Source organism: Pongo pygmaeus, chromosome 2 (genome assembly GCF_028885625.2).
Source record: "Pongo pygmaeus isolate AG05252 chromosome 2, NHGRI_mPonPyg2-v2.0_pri, whole genome shotgun sequence".
Taxonomy (NCBI): domain Eukaryota; kingdom Metazoa; phylum Chordata; class Mammalia; order Primates; family Hominidae; genus Pongo; species Pongo pygmaeus.
The window spans coordinates 189,197,348-189,221,659 of record NC_085930.1 but is presented as its reverse complement, the minus strand read 5'-3'; the positions used below and the strand labels follow the sequence as shown (position 1 = coordinate 189,221,659).

At 35.6% G+C, this 24,312-nt stretch overlaps 1 protein-coding gene across 6 annotated transcripts in view; it reads left to right on the top strand.

Moving 5' to 3' along the window:
* Positions 1 to 24,312, top strand: part of PEX5L (peroxisomal biogenesis factor 5 like) — a 243,910-nt gene that overhangs the window by 1,343 nt on the left and 218,255 nt on the right. The gene's annotated exons all lie outside the window — the stretch shown is intronic.

The following is a 24,312-nucleotide window of genomic DNA, read 5'->3' as shown; positions in this document are numbered from 1 at the left end:
ACATTTATGAATACTGAGGGTTTTGCTTCTGTGTCTTTTAGAGCAATTGGAAATAGATAAATATGTTGTTACATTTGACTTAGTACTACCCAGATTTAATTTCCATATCTTACGGAAATTATTTTGGACTATAATCCATTTTTAAATAAAACACAATATTTCATCATAGTCTCAATTTTTATAAGAATTCTCAATATACAGTGCCAGAATTCCAAAAGATTTCCCATATGACTAACATCATCCTGTTTTGAAAATTATTAATGTAATTATATCACATTTGATAGACAAAAATTAGTGAATGAAGTATATTTTTAAATATTATATATGATCAATGTGATCTGCATGTTTCTTATAAAAGCTACACCAATTGAAAAGTTTAGTAACAAAGAAGAATTCAAACAACGACTGCTGAAAAAATTAACAAAGAATTATTACTATAGTTTTATGCTTCATCTTCACCCAAGAATGATAATTACAATTTTATATATTATCTGTTTTTTAAACAGTTTCTTCACAAGGGTAAAACAGGAAGATTTTAATAGAGTCAACCCTCAAAAAATTGTTCATTTACACAAAATTGACAATTGACCACTAAAGGGAAATTAACAAAAACTTTGCACAGTATTGTTTTGTTGCTTAAAAAATATGTTACTGTGAATGAAGACTTGAAGCAACAATATGGTAAATTCATGCACCCAAAAACAATTTTAACTCAATTTTCTCAATTATCTCAAAGGAGAATGTTATTGAAACTTGAGTTGCCTGGAACAATGTCTGAGGGTTTAATTTCACTTAGAAAGAATAAACAAAATATAAGACTCTGCATATTCTCCCAACTTAATGTCTTTTGCTTGTGCACTGCTGTAACAGCAAATATAATGACTTGCAGTAAAACTCACAAATCTTTGCTGCCAAGCTTAAATTAAAACATTACTAAATAAAGACCGTAATCAATACATCCACCAAAATTTGAGAGCATAATACTTTTTTCCTACTTACTATTAACCATTAATGTTAAACATAAAACTTCCGAGGCCTTAGTAGGTACATTTAGTAGTTATTCAATAGTATGATTATCTGAGTGGGCATCTGCTCCCCCCAACAAAAAAATACCTATTACAGATTGATTTATAATATACTTGTTGGCTTACATTTTAAACTCATATCTCTTCCCCAAAGAATATTATTATCCTATAGACAAAATAACGTTTCCTTATCAGAGATACTATCATCTTCCTGTGTGTACCTGACTCTAATCACAGATAAGAAGAAACACATTCCAAACACTCCAAAATGTGTATAATTAAAATCTGAATCCATATTTGGTAAAGTGGACCAGGGATAAGCAGATTTACTAACACTTCTGCCAGCTTTGGAGTTTATTTGAAACATAATGTTACTTGACTGATACCTTAAAACAAGAATGAAACAGAAATGTTTGCAATCATTTGCTATGCATTCTAGTTCTTCTCTTTTCTGTATCCAAGAGACTTTAAAATAAAGTGCTTTGTAAATTAGCAGTTTGAAGTAGGGGCAGGTGTTCTCAGGAAGACTTAAAAATAGTCTAATTTAAAACTCCTGTGGTGCCTTTGTTTTTGCAACTTAATGATTTTGCAAATAAAGTCTATTAATTCTCATACATATGGCTAATTCATCTGGTTTATGGTAGAATCTGAATTCATTTTAGAAACCACAGACCTTTAAAAACGCACATTTGGTTTGCTGTGCTAGTTCATTAGAAAATAAAAGTTGGCATCTATTACAGATAGAGCATAGAGTAACAGATATTTCTTGGTTTCACAGTAAAAGCCACAGGTATATTTCTTAGGAGCAGGGTCCTGGAGCTATGTTTTTATCCAGCTGCCTTACCAATTATTTCCAAGGGGAGTTAGTCACCCCAGTAACTGAAGCAAAGGTTGCTTCCTTTGTGACTGTTTTAGATTTACTTATTTTTTTCTTTTGACCAAGGGCACTGATGATGATTGAATATACTTTAGCATCGGTTCTGATAAAACTCTATTGCTCATAGAGGGCCTATGGTCTTAATTCCACCAATACCTCTGTATGTTCAGGGCTGAGGTGATTATTTGCCTATGTGCATTTGAGTTAACATTTCCAGTTAGAGCAAATTATTACGTGTCAATATTTTCTTAACCAAGCTGTTTTTTTTCTGGGGTGGTATACATACAGAGAAATGTAATTTCAATTTTCTACTAAGATTTTTTGAATTGTTATTGAAGAATCCACAGTAATGGGTTTTTTTAATGAAAGAAAGTTATTTCAGAAGGCAATCAAACAAAAAATCTATTTGTAATTGTAACTGATCTTTATTATAGGCATTCAAAGCAGACTTTTTGACTTATTCAAGCTGTCTGGGAATCATTCCACACCCTCTAGCTTCATAAGACATAAACTAAAGAAAATTTTAATGACAAAAATTGTAAGATTATTAAGAGCTCAAAAAGTAGCCATTTGTTTTCCCCCAGGGGAGTTTTGCATTTGTTTTTCTATATGACTTTACTTAAGATTTTTCTTAAAATCTTCACAAAGGGGAATAGCTTAGGTAATATAAGTTATGTTACTACATTAGATCTCGCCCCTGGTGATTTATTTAGGTTCACTAGAAACAAAACACACAAGAAACCAATTGAAGGTAAGACTGTAGAATGTTGTTTTCAACACGCTAAACAGTAGGTTATCATAATTGAGGCCCTCAGCAAAACTGTAAAGCAGATGATATTTATCATGGGTACTTCCACCTCTCTAACAGATCCACTTTTTTCCCTCTTGGTACCACCTTTTTTTATTCTTGAGACAGGGTCTTGCTCTGTCGCCCAGGCTAGAGTGCAGTGGCCCAATCTCGGCTCACTGCTTGCTATGCCTCCCTGGCTCAAGCAATTCTCCCACCTCAGTCTCCCAAGTAACTGGGACTACAGGTGCATGCCGCCATGCCCAGATAATTTTTGTATTTTTTGTAGAGACAGGGTTTCGCCATGTTGTCCAGGCTGGTCTCGAACTCCTGAGTTGAAGCGATCCACGCGCCTTGGCCTCCCACAGTGCTAGGATTACAGGCATGAACCACAGCTCCCGGCTCACCCTTTTCTGTCCTGTGTTATTTCTTTCTTAACCCTTTGCTAAGGCATTAACTGCTAGCGAAGATATGACTAATAGCAATAAACCACCCGCACGCACACACACACATACACACATTTTCAGAGGCGAATCTTTGAGATTAGTTTAGAGTTGGAACGGGGGTGGCATTTTCAGGAGAGTGAGCAGTGCTGGGGTTTGTTGTGTTGTTTTGGTCAGTGGTCGCTGCTGCCTTCCTCTCCCCCTTTTCTATCCAGTTCAAGTGGCACCTGGTCTTCTTCCTCAAATGTCATAAGTAATGATGAGCATAAGTATGATGAAATATTAACTAGAACTCTATTGAAGCAAATTCATGTACATTTAAGCTGTTGATCAAAATTATGACACAAGCTCCAGCAAGATTCTGAAGTGTTTTCCTTTATATTCACATGCAAATCATGTTTGGTATGGATGTAGTGTTGAGCTTTTAACACTTGAAAGTTATAATAGTTGTGGTATGCATTAGCAGAATACTTGATTAATCTGAAAAATCTCATTCCCCAGCCATACTGGCCAACAGTTTATATACTTACTATAAGAAACACAATAGAGTCTTTGTAGATTTTATTTGTGGTTTATAAATATTCCTCCTAAAAACATGTGTTTGAAAGTAAAAATTTCATCATATAAATGTTTTTATTATAAAACATTTTTAAAGTAAAAAATAAGAAAAGGTTAAAACACAACTTGTTAACTCTACAATTTTGAATCTCTAGTATTACCACTGCCAATCCTGGAAACATTAAGATGCGATACACCATGTAGTCAAAACATCTGGCAGGCTGCTTTTTTACACTTTTCATTGAGATCACATGTTTCCAGCATAAGCTAAAGCTGTTAAAAGGTTTTATATTTTAAAATTACCTTCTTGATACATTTATAGGATAACCAGTGTGCAATTCTAACGCTAAATGTAAAGGTAAACCCCAGCCTAGTGTGTCCTTATTAGGAGACCTAAATCCAATCTGAATGGTTGGGACATCTAAAAATATAATTTCAAATATGCTGACAGAGAAAACTAGTTACCAAGTTCCTGAAACGTTTTTCACCTTTTTATAATTCAGAACGTATAAAACACAAATCATCTTGAACTATTGCATGGATCTAAGGCCAGAGTGCTATGAAGTGGGGGTTATGTCTCTTTCAGTGACCTTTTCCTTAACCCCCACCTCATCCACTTCTACCTCACCTCACCTATACCATTCCCTTTAGTAGGGATACCAAATGAGAGACTTTCTTTCCCAGTCTGCTCAGAACAATTATTATAGCTTATATATTACTATATTATAGAGTATAAACAGGAAGATAGTTAATACTCTATTCATTAACTATCAAGACAATTCCTCAAGGCATAATAATACAACACACTGCCAATGTTATCTTATAATGTCATGCTGACTGATTCTTACTAGTTAGTAAGCAATATACTATTTCTTTTATTAAAACTCCATTAGATAAATATCCATTGTCATACTCCATGTAAGATTTCACTAAATGGATCAAACTTTTGGATTGTTTTTTAGACACCACTGTTAGAAATAGCACAGATGAAAAATAATGAGCTCATTTAGATAGGAGGAGGCTGTTTTTGCCATTCCATTGAAAAAGAAAAAAAAGACAAAAATCCCTGCCAGCAGCTCCAAAATGGGGTTAACCTGACCCAAGTGAAATAGTTTGAATTTCAGGTGCATGCACAGCTCCCCGAAGTTTCTACTCATGTGCACATACCTCTGGAAAACCAGATAAACCCTGCAAGTGAGACTTGATGTAGCAAGTTATTTTCCCCAAACAGAATGCCATATGGTGATCTATGAATCATGGAAATTCCAGAAGAATGGTGGTGTTGTGATGCCAGAAATCTACCTAGGGAGTCACAAAATCCCCACTCCCACACACCCTCTTAAAAATCATGTGGTTCTTAAAACAACTGGTATGGTAGAGGAATTCATAACCATGTCATATGAATAATGATTGAAAGAACTGGGGATATTTGGCTGGGAAAGTGAAGATTCAAGGAGACCGTGATGACTCTATATAAGTGTTTGAAGGGCTGGCTATTTAGGAAAGGGATAACATTGTTCTATACAGCCTTGAGGGTTAAATCTGGTGTTAAATTAGGGTAAGGTAAAAAGTTTCCTCAAGGTGGAGACAATAAGAATGTACTGCATATAGCACCCAGTTTGGCAAGATGCCCTCTTGGAGATGGAAGAGGCGTAGGGTGAAGGGAGAGATATGGGTGAGCAGATCACAGCGACACTGTGCACACATAGGCCCCTATTCCAAGGCATTATGCCTTGTGGAGAAACCCAGTGAAAAGCACCATGGGAAAGACCCACACACTAGGTATATGTGAGTTTGTGTCCCTATCAAAATGGTTGTAGTCGACTGAAGTAATGACCAGCAAAATCCAACATTTCCTGGGAAAATATTCCCTGTTCGTCAGTATTTGGGTGGGCATTGACAGAGCCCTGCCAGTACTATCATGAAAAGTGATCAGAAACAGTAAAAGGCCAGAAAATATGGAAGCTCCTTAAGAAAGTAAGAAAGAAGAAAAATTAAAACACCATGAGCAAATGAACCTGCTAGAGCTGCAAAGCACCCCTTCACCTCCCTTCACATGGGTGTTAACTGTAACATGTATGCGCATCCTCAGTGATCTGCTGATCATGTAGGGATATAACATTTGATTCGGCAGGGGATTATGTACACATGAGATACATGGGAGCTTATTGGAAATGCAGAATCAGGTCCAACTCCAGACCTACTGAATCAGGAACTGATTTTTTTCAAGGAACCCAGTGATTTATATGCACATTAACATTTGAGAAGCACAGGTCTGAGAAAACTGTAGGTAAAAGACAATGTGTGATCTACTGAGCTGAGACCCTAGCAGAAAGCTTAATTCCTAGGTAGCTTTCTCACATCACAGAGGCAAGATGAAGTCCCTGAAAGAGGAGCTGGAAAGAGCAGCTATCACAACTATACTTGAATAAAAATGTCTTCATTATATTGACTCCATAACGACCAGCCAATTTGTTGTAGTTTTTCCTTCTGGAAAAATGCACAACAAACCTATGATGCTTCACCTAACACATTTGTTTTATTTACAAATAAATAAATAAATAGTTTTATTTATTTGTAATTTATTTTGAGGGAGTGGGGACATAATAGTTCTCTAAACAGTTTGTTTGGAGAACAAACAAACAGAGGTGGCTCATGCCCACAATCCCAGCACTTTGGGAGGCCAAGTCAGGCGGATCACCTGAGGTCAGGAGTTCGAGACCAGCCTGGCCAACACGGTGAAACCCCGTCTCTACTAAAAAATAAAAAGCAAACTGTTTGTTTAGAAAACTATTATGTCCCCATTCCCTTAAATCTTTTCTCCTCCAAGATAAACAGTGCACTCAATCATTTCTCATAATGATATTTCTGATGTTTTAAAGGCTCCATGAAAATGGCCCTCCAAACAAGACACACTGCTAGAGATGTGATCAGGTGAATTCCAACCACTGCGAGATTATCTGTCTCTTGGGAAAGATACCTATTCAGACAGCCTAAAAGTGCATTAGCTTCTTTATATTGTTCTATAAAGTGTTCTGATGTTTCTATTCTCTAAATCACTTGAGGGTTATTTCACAGGTATTTGGTCTTTATACCAAAATAATCTTAAATCTAAATGTGATGATTAAAATATTCTGGGTTAACAGTTCCTTATGTCTCCAACGATTGTGCTAATGTTCAATTTTGAGGTCACAGAATCCTTTGTTTAAAGAACCTTTGAAAAAGTTTTCTTCAACCATCTCATCCCACAGATGGGGAAACTGAGGCCCAGAAAAGTTAAAAGACTTGCTCAGAAAGTCCCACGCTGGTTAGTTAACAGAGCTAGTGCTAAAGTGAAATCTGCCTTACCCTGGTATGTTATTTTCATTACACCATTATTCTCTATTTTAAGACTTATTACATTCAAAAATAAACATGAAAATAAATATTACAGTAAACCACTAACAGTTTCCAAATATCTAGATGTTTGGCATTTAGTCATTAAAATTGATATTTTTCTGCTTTTTCAGTTGTCATATAACTATTTGATATTTTATATGTTGCTTTAGCAGTCATTTGACTAACGATGGAAGAAAATACGGCCTGTAAGCATGTTTTACAAGTGAAATATAGTGCCCTGAAAAATTGAATTAGAAATTTAGAACATTTCTTGTTCTAAAGGTGTTCACCACTGTTTCTCCTTGGACTGACTAGACTGGCCATTTGAATAAGCATAGAAAGAATGATGAAGATATAAAAATTACCATTTTGCAATCACCATAGTAAAAAGTGACTCAAATAAGAATGATTAATGGATGTTAAATCTGAGGAGGAAGGCAGTCTGGGAACAGGTATTTACATAGCATCAAAATGTCATCCATAAATTACAAAAAAAAAAAAGGAACTTTTAAATGGCTAAATTGGATAACACCTTAACTAAGTCATCAAAATCAATATCACCAATAATGGACAGATGGAGCATGTGCCTCTGGATACGATGTTCTGAAAAAGGGACAGCATCACTCAGGTAATAATCGTGCCAAAAATGAACAACCTGAGTCTAATTATGAGAAAACAGACAAACCCAAAATAAAGGCTACTCTATAAAATAAGCAGATTGTGTTTTTCCAAAATATCAATGTCATGAAAAACAAGAAAAAGCTGAGAAGCTGTTACAAATTAAAAGGAGACCAAAGAGATATGACAACTAAATGCAATATATAATCCTAGACTGGATCTTGGGCTAGGAAGGAAATTGCTGTAAGGACACCCTTGGCACACACTATCGACCAGAACTCATATATGGACTTTTGATCAGTATTATTTTTGTTTTTACATTTTTGAATTGGATGACTATACTGTGGCTATGTTAAAAAGAAATCCTTGTTCATAGGCTATACACATACTGTATGAAGTGATAAAAAGCATGGTGTGTATATTTAATAATCTTATGTGTATGTATGTATGTATGTGTGTGTGTATATATACATAGAGAGGGAGGGAGAAGGAATGAAAGATAATGATAAAGCAATACAGCAAAATATTAAAAACTGCTAAATCTGGGGAAAGGGTATATGGGAGTCCATTGTACTCTTTTTGTAATTTTTCTGTAAGCTTGAGAGACTATTTCAAAATAAATAATGTGTTGGAAAAAAAGTACATTGGGGCACTGGCAGACTTCTAGATCTAGGCTAGGGGTGAAGGGCCCAGGGAACAGGCAGGGGCAGAGCCCAAGTCAAGCCCTGAACAGGTCAGTGTGGACCCCACTGCTGCCTTCACAGTACAAAGAACAGCAGAGTTTGCACCCTGACTCAGCAGGACTGAGACACTGGTTCCGCAACTACCCTGCTGCTGCTGCTGCCCACAGAAACCCCATGTTACAGCTTCAGTGGCTGCCCTTACTGCCAGGATGGACTCTCTACCATGGCTACTTGTCTGTGTCCAAAATCCTATTTCAAAATGGAGGGCAGATATGGCTGATCGGTGGAGCTGAGCCACACGTTCATACCGGGGCTCCAAGATAGTCTGTAAAAGTGCATATTGGCTTCTCACTAAGACTGAGAGTGTGGGCAATTTCCCAAATGTAGAAAGAGAGTTTAGATTTGGGGAAGATTTTTAAGTGAATGTCCACCGTAACATGTCCAGATATTGCTTGAATGTAAAATAAACACCTTGGTCTCTATCTTGATTGACTAGAGTCCAGCCTGGCTTGAGAGATAAGAGTTGAAAGGAAATAATTCTCTTTAAGCCTGCTTTTATTTACCTGCCGTTAGAGACAGGACTCTAAGAGAATATGGTAGAACTAGCTTATATTGGCTTATTAAATCATGTAGCAGAGAAGAGCAGAATGGTTCCTCTATCATTGATCAGTGTCCATCTACTGCTCACTCCTCTTCTTTTTGAGATGTTAGAAAGAGCCATATGAAGAGTTTAGTAATTAATTAGGGAATTAAAATACATATCATGTACCTTAGTGATAAGAACATCTTTTTCCTCCATGTGCAGGAATTGAATGTAAAATATTCGGCACGTTCATATTTCATATTCATCCAAAGGATGATGATAATCAAGATGCCCTGTGCATTTGAGTCATTAATATTGATATAGTCTCTTATATAACCCTTTAGGAAGATTTATGTAAGACAAAAAGAAAGTCTTCTTAAGCTTGAGGAAAGATTAAATTAAAATGGAATCTTGGAGGTGTAAAGGTCTTTAGAGTTCACATAGCACAACTTGGTCATTTCACATGTGAGGAAAGTGAGGGCTAGGTCTTGATGGCTCAGATTTCTTCAATTAATTGCCTATTCCCAAAATGAAAAAAAAAAAAGAATGCTGAAAGGCTTTTGATGACATTCATCATACATCGCTTAATAATTCCTCACATTTGAAAATGGAACAAACATAGTGCTTAAGAGCTTCTGCTCCAGCATAACAGCCCCAAGTTCAAACCATGGCTTCACCACATAGTGTCTATGATTTTGCTCGAACTTACCCTCCATAACCCCCACTTTCCTCACCTGTGACAGGGAGATAAAAAAAAGTACCCACACATTGTGATGACTTCGTGAGGACTAGATGAGATAATGAAGGTATAAGGGTCTTAGAATATAATAATTTATCAATTATACTAGCTCTTATGTTTTTATAGAGCTACCAAAATATTTCTTACATATCTGTGGAATAAAGAGTTTAGCCACAGCGTGCCTGTTATACCTGTTGTTCACAATAGTGGTAGATGCTTACTTTTCTTGTTTTCTCACAGTTCTAGATTTTTTTTTATTTCCTCATCCTCAATTCCTTGCCTTACATACGCTCTGAATGTTTACTCATCCGTCACTATTCCCTTCAAATGTTACCCCGTTAGTGAGTGCTGCTCTGTACAACCGCCCCTCTCCCAGCAATGCAGAATTAAGGATGTTTTTCTTGATGCTTCTTTAGCAGCTTATATGCATTGATAATACAATACCATAATTAACATATAGTTTTAATTATTTATTTTTGTCAGTCTTCCCAACTTCTTATAAGCTCATCTGTGGCAGCGACTATATCCAATACATCTTTATATTCTTGGAGACTAGTAGTGCGAAGTTTATACTCTTTATGTAGTACTTATTGAATGAATAGATGACTTGATGATTAAACGAATGAATGAGTGAATGAATGCGTGAAATACTCAGAAGAGTCCTTACTGTCCTGAGTAAGGACTCCAAAGTGCAGTTGAGATGGTCTCCCTGATGCTAAGATACACACAGCCTCAGGATCTGGTCTATTCCCATGAGCTGTGGAAGCAAATGCATATCAAGTGAAGTTTCTACACACTCGAAATGAAATCAATTACAGGGAAACCTTATAAACCTTATAATTAGATTGCCACTGTAATTAACCAACACTCCACTGTCAAAGCAGTCTACGCAGTTTGATGGGTTCAACCTCTTTAAATCTGGAGGACAATTTAGGGCTGCAGACTTAGAAATATAATAGATTCTTCTAATGGTTTCTAACTGTATCTCTAACCAGCCAAGGTCACGTGGAATTAGAAGTCATCCCTCTAAAGTTCTAGACACCTCCTCACCACTTCAGCTGGTTGTCAACAACAATTTTGATAATAATGCTAACACACACACCCCTGAGACAACTGAGACTACGACAGAACGTTATGATGTTGGAACTGCTGTTGGAGGCTGTCATTTGCTTATACCTTGTTGTAAGGGTTGCTTATACCCCCAGCCCTGACCTCCCCAGTTACACATGCATGCACATGTGAGCTCTCTCTCTCTCTCTCTCCCTCACACACACACACGCAGCTTTTCACATCAGATCCAAGGAAGGAGCTGTGCTCACAATGGTCATCTAGTGGACTTGTCTATTTTGTTCACCTGTCTGAACCATGGGATCTTATTATATCTCACACAGTTCCTCTTTTTTTTTTTTTTTTTTTTTGAGACGGAGTCTCGCTCCATCTCCCAGGCTGGAGTGCAGTGGTGCAATCTCAGCTCACTGCAAGCTCCGCCTCCTGGGTTCACGCCATTCTTCTGCCTCAGCCTCCTGAGTATCTGGGACTACAGGCGCCCGCTACTACGCATGGCTAATTTTTTGTATTTTTTTCTTTTTTTTTTTTTTTTAGTAGAGACGGGGTTTCACAGTGTTAGCCAGGATGGTCTCAATCTCCTGACCTCGTGATCCACCCACCTCGGCCTCCCAAAGTGCTGGGTACAGTTACTCTTAAATGTGAGCCCGAAATATGGAGGAGTGATTCTTCCCATTCAGTTACAGGCTAAAAAGATTCAAAAATCACATGTCAACACAGAGGTCTTTCTAAAAGGAGACAAGAAATACCAGTGCCAGTGACATGTACTACCTTTTTGCAAATAATAAAAATGTACCCTTTCTGGGTGAACCAAATATGCAAAGACTATGTTTTTTCCTGGGGGACACAATCCCACACCCAGGCACACACTTGGTATGTGAGGTAGTGGGTTGGATTTCAGACCTGAATAGTGCCCACCCAGACATCTTTGCACAGCCAATCTGCACAACCATATGCATGGCTTTGAAGGGGGTCTCCTCTACCAAGGAGCTAGGTATGGCTCTGAAGGGGGTCTCCTCTACCAAGGAGCTAGTCTCTCTCTCCCTCTCTCTCTCTCTGTGTGTGTGTGTGTGTGTGTGTGTGTGTGTGTGTGTGTGTGTAGATGAGTGGTGAAAGGTGAATAAATTAGCTCTATTTTACCAAATATATTCAAACACAAATTGGATGTGTTTGCTAAGGCTTTTATAGAAGATGTTCTCTTTAAAGGATTACTGGCTTTCCTTCCAGCTCTAGGATTCTATTATTATCAGGCCTGTAATTAGTGATATAATACATCTGTGAGTGCTTGGTCAGGGCCGATTCCCCCAGTTTACTACTAACCATATAATGGAAAATACATTTTAAAATTTTGCTATCATCGAGATGCTTGATGTTTCTTACGAAGCCAAAGATCGGCCTCTCCTAATTCTTCAGAGGACATGCTGTTTGGGAGCATGCTGCCGTGTGTCTCCTCATTCTGCAAATAAGACATTTTCCTGTAAAGCTATCCCTGATATAGCAGATTCTTATTTGTGATATAATACTGATATCTCTGCTACAATAGTCACTTTTTGTGAGAGTGAGATGTTCATGAAAGTTAATCTTTAGAGTGCCTCAGTGAGGTTGGCAAAAGATAGATATTTTATCTCTGTCATGCTGATAAAAAGAATGCAGCATACAGGTTTGACCACCTCCCCCAAACTTACTTGTCAAATCAGTTGGGGACTGAGGAGTAGAATCTGGGTCTTCTGTTTTTCACTCTATTGCTTGCGCCTGCATAGCAAATTCAGGCCATATCTCCATGTCGGTACCTCAGCCGCTGCAAAATTACTGAACTAACAGGAGATAAAATGATTTTGCAAGTTTTCTGGAATATTGCGGTGGCCTTGGAGGGTAGAAATCACTGATGCTTTCTTTCTACCACTTACTCAACACAGATGTCAAATCCGTATAGCTTTACCCATACTCTACACTCAACACCTGTAACATTTATACATGTAATACTCTGAGAGCACCTTTGTGTAGGATGGGGTGCACTTGCTTAGTGGAGTACAAAACAGCCAAAAAACACCCATCTTTTATGCAGAAATCCCCTCTAGAATCAGAAATGCCCAGAAGGCCAGAATAATATTGAGGCTATGGGATTAACCAGAGCTCAGAAGCCCAATGTGGAGACACTTTTCAAAAACCTCAATATTATCTTGATTGTATGGATAAACCAAGCTGAAATATCCCCGCTCAAAATTCTATTACTTACCTAAATATTTTTATGTTTTATTTTGTACTTTGCTATTGTAAAACATTCAGCATTAATAAGGTGGTTAACCAAGTGTTTCATGTGTTACTTTAATGTTTTAACCTCCTTTAAATTAACCCCTCTTTTAAATACAAGACTTTACTTGAGAAAAATCCGTTGCTATTTATTTGAGGGAGTTCTCTTAATTTCTTATGATCTTAGACAGCCATTTATGCAGAGAGAGAAAATACCAGCTTTGTTGAAAGGAAACTACTTCTAAATGGCAGGATCAAAATTATTGTGGAGGAAATATGCACAGCTCTTATTTTACTAATCTCAATTCATATTAAAATATCTATTTTAAATGGAACATTTGTTCCCTAATGTCTTAAAATTAATTTTCAACTTTCAATTAATTTAGGAGTGTGGAAGGACTAAGAAGTAACATTATAAAAATCAGAATGTGATAGCATTGATCAAATTATTCAATGTAAAATTAAAATGCCAAAATAAAAATCATGTTTTCTTTCATAGCTGATTTTGTTAAACTTAATATTTTAGAAATCAACTTCTAGCACATTCCTGTGATTATATTCTGGTTTCAGAATCAATAAATAATAGAAATTAAATGTTCTGTGTTATATCAAGGAAGCATTACTCCCATCTTCTATTTTAAGAGTTAAAGTACATGTGTTTTGAGGCCTCATTTGTCGAAAATTGTTATTTTACCTGTGGCTTATACTGCACATAATTCTGGTGTTTTAATAAATGCTTAAACAGATAAAGAAATGTTAAAGTAACTAAGCCAAAAACATAATCTGGCATCTATGCTCATCCCCAATATTTGTCTACAAACCAGTTACATCTCCCCAACTTAACACCAGTCTCACTAACTGACTACCTCTGCCTGTTCCAACTCAAAGTCAACATGTTCAGATATGGACTCATTGTCACCACCACCAACTGTACCAACTTCTGTAAGGCCTACCTCTTGCCCTGTTTTTCTGGATTGTCTAATAGCATCACCATCCACTCAATTGCCTAAGTCAGAAACCTGAGAGTCATCCGCTCCTCTCTCATATCATCCTTTTATTTGGAGTCCTTTCATGTTAATCATCATCTATAATAGTGTTTCTAAGTGCAATCATCTTTAGAATCATTGTCTAGAATGCTCGTTAGAAATGTAGATTCCTGGACCCCACTGCAGCCCTGTTGAATAAGGCTCCCTGAGAACGAGGCCTGGGACTCTGATTCCACAGTTGAACTTAATGCACACTGAAGTATGAAAAACACTGGCCTCCACAATAACATATGACTTATAAGTCCTACTTTGCTGTTTTCTCATCTACAGTGTCCTCATAAGAACTCCTAACTCAAACCTTACTAGATTTTGAACATGTCCCCAAATTGGACTTGTGCCTCCATGCCTCTGGCCTTCTCTAGTGATGTTCTCTTTGACCGGGTCACCCACATTCTCACCTACCTGACTGATCCTTGCTTATCCTTCAAAATCCAGTTGAAGGTATCACTTCCTATAAGGAGTCTTCCGCAAACCTCCAGGGCTGGGTTAGATGCCTTCCTCATGTTCTCATAGCACCCTGAGCCTGTGCAGAAATCAGTCTCAGCTCCCCTTACCCTACTTCTTGGTGGGGTGGTTCTCTTGGCTGTATCTTGTTCATCTTTTCAACCCTGGTACCTAGCACAGAGCCTAGTCATGTTGGGTAAGCAATACATGTTGGATTAAATAAAGGATCATTGAATGAATTCATCTTTTAATTAGCCTTAATTAGTCTGCTTGGTTTGATTTAAACTTCTGAAGAGTCCCATAGACTAGTATAGATTAAGCACTTTATCTAGCATCTTTGAAGATGAAATTAAATTATTATGAAAATGAACTATTCCCTTTAAAAAATCAATTATTCTTGAGTAATGCATTCAAATTCCTGTCTGATTTTTTTTAAGGCAGGTGTGAAGAACAAAAGAAAGAATATAAGCCAACAGGCAAAACACTTGGATCCCAGGCCTGTTTCTGCTCTAACTAGTATACGACTTGGGAAACATCACTTTATCTCTGTGGGTTTCAGTTTTCTCATTCACATCACAAAAGGACTAGGTAGAATCTGAAGCTTTTCCCAGTAAAATAATTTTATTATTCTAAACTAAAATTTAATAAATTAACATTTTGAGATAGTACTTAATGTAATAAAAAAGCAATTTAAATAGTATCTAGAGTTTATCATGTGTATCAATGTTATATATAAGATATATGTAAAATAGGATATATGTGTAAAATTAGATTTTATTGGGGGAGAAGCTGTTGATCTAACTTTATGATAAAATTAAACCAATGTTATATTTATTCTACTTTTTCTATTTAGTTGTAATATTTTGTTGTATTGGTTTAAATTTTTATTTTATCAATTAATTGCATGATTTGCTCATTATATGAAATGAGAATCATCTGTCATTTATCCCCATGGATTATATAATTGTAAGTGAAATGAATATCATGGCGTTATTTGACTGAGAAGATTATTTTCATGTTTTTCTTCTGGTTTTTAAGACATGGGGGAAATTTTTGATGAGATGTTAATCCAAGTTGTAGCAATTCCTACCTGTGTGACCTTGGACAAGTTTCTTAATCTCTGACCATCTCAAATTTGAAAATTGAAATGTACATTAATTCGTTAAGAAGCCTAATTGTTTGATTTCTGACTCTTGTCGGTAAGAACATTCACAGATTTGTTGCCAAGTTTTAATACTGGATTCTCTGCTTTAGAAATGTCCTTATATTATTGAGGGGGGACATTATCCAGTTGATAAAGATTATCTCATTAAAACAGAGACCACTACTTCCCATCATTTAAAATTCTACAATAAGATGATCATATGGAAATTATACCCTCAAACTAATTAATGGAATAAGTTAGTTGCAGTGGGAAGTATTTCTGTTTCCTTTTATCTCTCTGATTTCCTCAGTCCCAAGGAAATACAAATATTTTCATTGACAGTTATATTAGATGCAGAATTGTGAATTGCCTTTGGTATACCCATTTAGAGAGAATTGAAGGAGGAAATATGATGATAAATAAAAATGGGAAACTAGAACCTCAAGGTATGCGTCTACCTTAAATCACTGAAATTGCCTGTTTGCACATTTAAAATGAGGTATCCTCATAAGTCAGAAGTAGAAACCAGAGGCTAAAATTCCAACCAGAGCCAGGAGCACACTTTTATAGAATGTTAGCAAATTTGATACCTTGGGGCAGTGAAAGTTCTTGGCAAACACTGATTTACTGGAGATCAGAAAAAGTTGGTTGACTGGGAGGAACATTTATGCATTTATATATGCATTCTTTAAGTAAGCATGATTATATGAGTGAATTACAGTCTACGGAGAAACATAAAATCCCAGAGACCTGGAGTTCAAATTATTGACTTTATTTCCAACTGTGACCCTATATGGCCTTAAACTAACCTTTATGATCTATTCCACGGCCCTAAACACAGCCTACAAGACGTTACCCTACTGAGCAATGGAGAAGATTGTTTGGCACACTTCCTCCTCACGTTCCACTCCTTTATGCACACAATTAAAATAGACACTAATACACGGAGTTAGAAGACATGGATTTCTACATATTGACCATTCACACCTGGTTGTGAAATACAGTTGATTGTATTGATTTCTGTGGCTCTATGATGCGTTTAATAGAGTGGCCCAAAAACTCTAGCCTTGCTGTTCTGGATTTTAACAAACAAACAAACAACAACAACAACAAAAAAAAGACAGACAACTTGAACAAATTGAATCTGCAACAACCTTAGAGAGCCATCTCAGAGGCAGGGGGAGCCCTTTGAGAAGCATAGCAACTGGATGTCACCCAGTAAGACAGGCAGGCCTGGGTGAAAGGCTTCCTGTGAGCTATCTAAATGTTTACCTCAAGATTTCTGCAAATTCATGTGTGTCATTTTTCATTTCAGAGCAGCACCCACTCTCCTATTAGAATGAACAAGGCTCCCAGGCCAACAGAAGCTCTTCCCCTCTCTAAAAACAAATAAAATGAAAGGCAGGTTTGGAAATGACTTGCACAGCCATAAATATTGGCACTACCTTTAACATGATTTTCACTTCAAAAAATATGTTTTCATTTATAACATAGTTTATATTCATAACCACATTGTCAAGTCGGAAGGACTGGCCGTATCACCAACCAAGGCACCGATTGTTAGTTACCTGTCATCAACTGGTTAGTGGTAAAGCAAGACTATGTTGCATTCTGTGTTATTTCTTTTAGAATATTCTTACATGAGATATTCACTGGCTAAAATGGTTCCAGCCCATTCAACAGAAAGGTTAACACAGACCTACCAAATGATGGAAAAATTGCAAATATAAAACTAATCATGACATAATATATATGTATAAAAATATTATATGAAACAACATATGTTTTACTTTTGTTCGTATGAGGTATATGGTATATATTAATAGATGAGGAACCAGAACACTGCCTTTGGTGGGAAAGGATGTTCTGATGTAACGTATATGTTCCATTCAGTTCCTGACACACTGTACAACCATAATAAATAGAAATTGCTGAAATCCACTTTGCCTTTTGGCTATACTCCCAGGAAAGCTTATCTGATTTCCAAACTGTGGGTGCTAAAATAAAATCTGAGAAACACAGAGCAGAATAAGAAATAGATCTCTTCAGCATATCTGATATCCACCTACCCTGAGTCCTCATTCTTCATCTTAATTTTTCTTTATTTTGAACCTTGATTCCTTTCTCCGAACCTCAACCTTTTCTCAGAAGTGATTATCCAAGTGATGTTTATGGAAGTAAATACTTATTCATTCATTCGTTATCAAATATTTTTTAGCATCTTATCTTCTTACAGAAACAAAGCTTTATGATATTCCCTCTCATTTGGGAACTTAAAAGTTAGCTGAAAAGACACAATCAAACTTATGTAGGAAGATCAGATTTAAATAAAATAAAGAAATAATTAAAGAATTGTTATAAGGAAATCTAATTATATATAAAGTATATGGAAAATGGGTATTTGAAAATATGGCTCAGTTGTACATGAGTGACCAAAGTACACACTCAGTTTGAGAGTAAATAAATGGGTCATATGTATACTGTTTTGGATTAAATATTGAAAGATAGTCCCCAATCAAATAGAATGGTTTTTAAAATCTCTATTAAAAATGGCAACTTTTCACATAGTTCACACTGATAACGGCTTTAAAATACATTTTAGGAATGTATAAAGAGAGAGAAACTTGCAAAGGCATCCTGGGGCTTGAATCTGTAATCCATATATTCTTTTTTCCAGTGTTATTTCAAAACCTAGATGTTATGTGAGGAAAATGTCCCTTTCCCAAGCAGCAGAGAGAAAATCATAAAAGATATTTCCGTCTGGGGATGTGTAAACATTTAAGTTTGGTAAACAGCCATTTCAAGCTATTCATAAGTCAAAAATATGGTGGCGTAGTGGTTCTCCCGATTTCCTTTAGACCAAAATTTAGACTCAAATCTGTAAACAGATCTTTTTTTATTTTATCATGACACAGCTATTTACCCACTAGAGAAAATCTTGTATAGATGTTAATCTAGTATAAAATTTCATCATGAAAATATAACTTCATAAATAAATATGATGTGTTAATGAACATTACTCACTCTTTTTACATAAAAAGTTAGCAATAAAATATGAAATTAAGTATTTGGATTCATGAATCTATAATGCTCTGTTCTTTAGGATTCCTGTGGAATTAAGTATGTTTATTAACAAAGCAAATGATCAAGAGCATAAATGGAAAGCTATTTACATTTGTAAGAAATGTTCAAATATAAATGCAAATAAATCAGCTAAATTAATAAGTAGGAACATTTAAGAATAACACTTTACAACTAAGTATAGATTTACATCAGAAAGGTGATAAAATCCATCAGCAACCCTGTCTGAGTCCTTGGAAGTTTAGCATCATTCACTTCATGGGTGAAGGTCAAGGTCAGGCATTTATTGAGAGCACCCTCACCTCTGGAGCCCCTCTGGCTCCAGCTGCACCACTGGTACATGTCTACTTCTTTTGCGATAAAAAACTAGCAAGAATTTTCTGTATTGTTCATTCCTGCATGATAACTGAACCAGGTATATTCAAGGACAAATTAAACAACCAAATTAAAGGTCAGTTGCAGAGATAGGCGAACTGTATTAGTACCTTGTGAATCTCATCTATTTTAAATTAGAAATTTCTTAAAGACAAGGGTATGATTTTAAACATTCACATATATAGAGAGATAGATATATAAAAATATTTCATAGCACTGAGCTGACATCCAATTAATAGGAGCCTAACTTAAACATTAGAGATAGCAGTAAGGATTTAATAAAATTTTAAGTACTATGATCTAATCATTGATCAAAGTCATCCTTCTCCATGGTATGACCTAGCCACATTTTTCTGGAGATAAGATTAACACATTAGAATAAAATTAAGGATAGAATTAAAAACAGAAAGATAAGATATTGAGTGTTGGTGGTGGTGGTGGTGGTGTTGTTACAGCACTTACTTGTCTTTGTGGAAAAGAATGTTTTTTCCCCAAATCAGTCATGCTCACTTGTTGTGACCTAAATCACTATCAGCCATTATTTCTCTGTCTCTATAGTTTAAACCCAAATATCCCATTATGCCTTTTCATAATTTCACGTGTTGATTATTCATTCTACTTTTACACTTTTGTTTATTTATTATACATTATATATAATATATTATATTAAATATTAAATATTATATGTTATATATTATTATATTCTATGAAGTACCTCCTATGTATCAAGACAAAAGTCAAGAAAAATTAGTTTCAAATCTCTTCTATCATTGCCCTTCATTCTTCTGACTTAAGTCTTCTCTATAGCTTGGCTTCCTCACCAATAGTGAGGAGATTAATATATAGAATGGTCTGAGGCCCCCTCCAACTCTGAAATTCTAGTTCATGAATAACCATGGCCATCCTCTCAGTTTGTTTATTTTGTGAATTCCCATAAGTCCATGAAAACACTAAGGAACAATTCACTATAATTAGACATCAGGGATACTGCTTTGTTTTAGTTTTTAATAATACGCAATGATGATAATTTTAGAGACTCTCTCGCCACGTAAGACAATTATGGATGTTTCTACCATGAATGGAGTCCTCAATAGGAAACATTTTTCTTCTGTTATACTAAGAGCATGACATTAGAATTAAAACACACACACACACCTCGTTTTGGAGAAAACAAGTTTTCTATAAAATATAATTAAAATTCGGTAGCTCATTCACTAACTTGGCAGAGGTGGGATTTGAACCAGAAAGTTTGGCTCCAGAGTCAACTCCCTTGTATACAATATTATTTAAAAAATGTGTTTTAAGCATTAATCAAATGTTAGCAGGAAGGGATACAAAGATAAATGAGGTGTGGTTCCTGTCCTCAAGGGGTTTACAGAGCCAACCCATCTTCCAGCAAAACATTTCTCTAAGGCTCTGCTAAGGGATGAGACAGAGCCCTTTCTGCCGGTAATCCCCACAGCACTTCATCTGTTTCTTTCTCAGAGCACTTTTACAAGTATGTTATTGCTATTTGTGTTTACCTCTCACATTTCTTGCTTGAAAAGAATATACCTTATTCATGTTTATGCTCTATGTCAGTGCTGAATAAAATGGTTCTGCAATAACAGAAATAGGTACTGATGTTTATATGTAGCAAGCATCTTATGGTAAGTACAGTGCAAGGATGAAATAAAAGCCTTTGGTGAAATAGCTGCAATTGCAAGATCAAAATCACCATAATAATCCCAATTCAGATTTCGGGATTTGTTTGTGGTTTTTCTTTGTTCCTCTACTAGAAAAAAAGAAAAAGAATTTAGTGGAAAGAGACTTGCCTTATTTTTTTTCCAGTAGTATTATACATATAAAATAGAACACACACTTTTTATAATGAATTTTAAAACTGTTTTTATATGACTTAAAAGTTTAGCTTCTTTTAAGTCACACTACTTTCTGCGGTTTATTTTGTTTTTCCAAACAATTTTCCAGATTTAAACTTTAGACATGCTTTATAGAGACTAAAACTCTAAGCTTATCTTTAAAGTTTTAATGAAAGTAATAGCCCTACTTTCCTGTAACCTGGGAGTTTTGTGTCTCCATTCTTTTTTTTTTTTGAGTCGGAGTCTCGCTCTGTCGCCCAGGCTGGAGTGCAGTGGCACGATCTTGGCTCACTGCAAGCTCCGCCTCCTGGGTTCATGCCATTCTCCTGTTCTCCTGCCTCAGCCTCCCGAGTAGCTGGGACTCCAGGTGCCCGCCACCACGCCTGGCTAATTTTTTGTATTTTTAGTAGAGACGGGGTTTCACTGTGTTAGCCAGGATGGTCTCCATCTCCTTTGTCTGCATTCTTTAATCTCTTCTTGGTATTAAGGTGATGTGCATTAGACATTGTCCCTTAATTGAAGCACAGAATTCAGAAGGATAGTTCCTTCCTCAGCTAATAATTTTTTAAGAGAAACTAGTGACATGACACAGAAAACATAAAACACATTTCATTAATTTTCATTCTGCTTTCATACTCTTCAAGGGCATGAGCATGGATGCATTACTCCCTTTCCCACCCAGTAGTGCCAAGACTTCTCAATGCCTTCAGTCCATACTTGTAGTTATTGCAGTTTGCAATGGAATATGACAAACAAACATGCTAAAAAGGTTTAACAAAATGTAAAGGGCAATTAAAAATTAAAATTTGATTTTTTATTATGAAAGTCACACGTGTTCCTTGTAGAAAATTTGGACAAAAAGAAAGGTAGAAAAAAGTTAAAAATCATTCATAATACAATCATTATTATTTTCTTCCAGTTGTTTTTCCTGTATTCTTTCTACAAGTGGAGGTGAATACCCTCAGGGAACTATGAAATACAAATTACATTTTATCCCCATTGTTTGAATAATAATTACAATAGCTAAATTGTCTCGAATGCTTACATATACCAGGCATTCTACTAAGGATATCACATACAAACTTCAATCCTCTCTGGCAATGCCATCAATTCTAAAGAAATGTTTTGTGGTTCCAAGCCATAGTTGAAGACACCAGGTAGAGTCACAACTAATTTGGATCACTTGTGACTATGGAGCCCTTAGTCACAAGTGATCCAAATATTATAGAAAATGAGTATTTAAATGATAAATTAAAGATAAAAACGTTGGTTTAAGGAATTTGTTTTGTTTTGTAAGAAAAGTAAGAATTTTAGGCATGGTAAACTTGTATATTGTTGTTGCCCAAATATATTCTTTGCCATCATTTTGATTTACTGAGACCTAATCTGGGTATGAGAAAAATAAAGTATTGAGAATTTTAAACATACACTTGTGTGCACACACATGAAGACTTATATGTGTTGCATTTAATGCTTTAACATTACAAAAAGTGTCATGGATAATACATTGCTATGGCATATTATTAAGAACCAATTGTTTATAGTTTTGTACTTGTATAAAATAATCTGTGCATGTTCAATTTTATAAACGTAAATGATGATTTACTCAAGAGAGCAAAACTGATCATTTTTCCTAAAATGAATTCAATCCAGAAAGAAATACTGCTACCAAAACTACAGAAAGCTCAATTGAGGACCATTGCAGTTTCTTACAGAAGATTGCTGAATAATTTTTTTTTAAAATCACTTTGTAACATAATTGTGAATAGAATTTTATTCATTTTAGCTCCATGTTATGAATACTTGATTTTTTTTCAGTGTGATTCAGAGATGTGTTTTTTAATTAACTTCGCATCCCAAAGAATAGTTTGATCATATAAAATTAGAAAAGATTTACCATTAGGTCGACAACCTAATAAGATATAGGTATTAAAAATGGATTATCACAGATAATTTAATTTATTCTTCAAATGTATGCTATATATTTCATATACTGGAATTTATTATTCCCTTGTATATTTCATAAAATAAGTATCATTCACCTTTATATTTTCTTGTTGTTATTGAAATCCTTTATCTATTACCTTACATACTTGCCTTATTAAGTTTAACTCTTTTTTGTAGTACCTATACCAGGGTCAATATTTTTACATCAATTCTCCTTGCTGAGTGCAATAATCATATAATTCTTCTAAAGAAGACAATGGGTTTAAATTGCACTGACTCCAAAACAAAACCTACCAGTTTGTTTCTTTCCTTTTAAAAAAAATAAAATCTCTGTTATCATTTTGCTTTGATAAGATGGGAAGAGGGAGAGTTATTTGCCTCTTTCCCATAAAAAGCAAGAATACTAAAATGCTCTGCTTAAATCAATATTGTTTTATGCTAGTCTTCAAATAACCCTAAATAGATCATGGTTGACAGACAGCATTAACATATAGATAAGGCAAAATATCTGTCTATTATCATAAGATTTACAAATAAATTAAATTAGAAACTTTTTCTTCGCTGTTCGTCTCAGAATAGTTTCTAAAAGCCTGATTAGAGATTCTATCACTACTGTGTGATGGGCTATTTACCAAACCCGGGGCAGATGGAATTACGATAATATAAATCCATTTAAGGATTAAGTTATTTTAGGCCACACGTTTCCCTTCTACTAGACAAATTGCCGTGAGATGATAAGAGAAAAAAATCAAATAAAGGGGCAAGATTGTTTTCTTTCTATAAGAATACCAGCTGTCAAGTTGGATACTGAATTTTATGGCTTCATCTCAGATAGCCAGTGCTAAGAAGCTGTGTTCGTGGTCGTTCTTCTTTCCAAAGTTCAGTGCCTGGTTGCTTTCTGCCTTTGAAAAACTCTTGCTCTTTTCAGTCTTTTTGAGTTTAAAAAATAGCCCTTTAAATGTGGTCTGTTGTCATTTCTTTGAAAAGGATAAAAAGGGAAAGGAGCAGGAGGAAGGGATGAAAGAGGGAGTGAGGGATAGCTCACTGTCTAATTGAACCTCATAGTTCAGTTATGGGGGTAGAAGACTGCATTAGCAAACTATATCTCATTTTTATTCAAAATTAAAGATTCTGTTTTATTTACAATCACTTAGGCAAATTATCACAAAGACCTACTAAAAATGCTCCTTTTTTCCAGGTTTTTAAATTTTTTCTATAATGGTATAAGATGGAGAAGAGGGATAAGGTTACGTTAGTAAAATGCTCGGCAACTTCTGAATGATCAAGTATCTTAGTAACCGTAAGTCACAAGCATTTTCTCAGTCTTCTTTTCCGGAGGAGCATGCTACTGTTTTCTTACAATATACAGTGGCTAGCACTGCCCTTTTTGGTAATTAGTGTAATTTAACA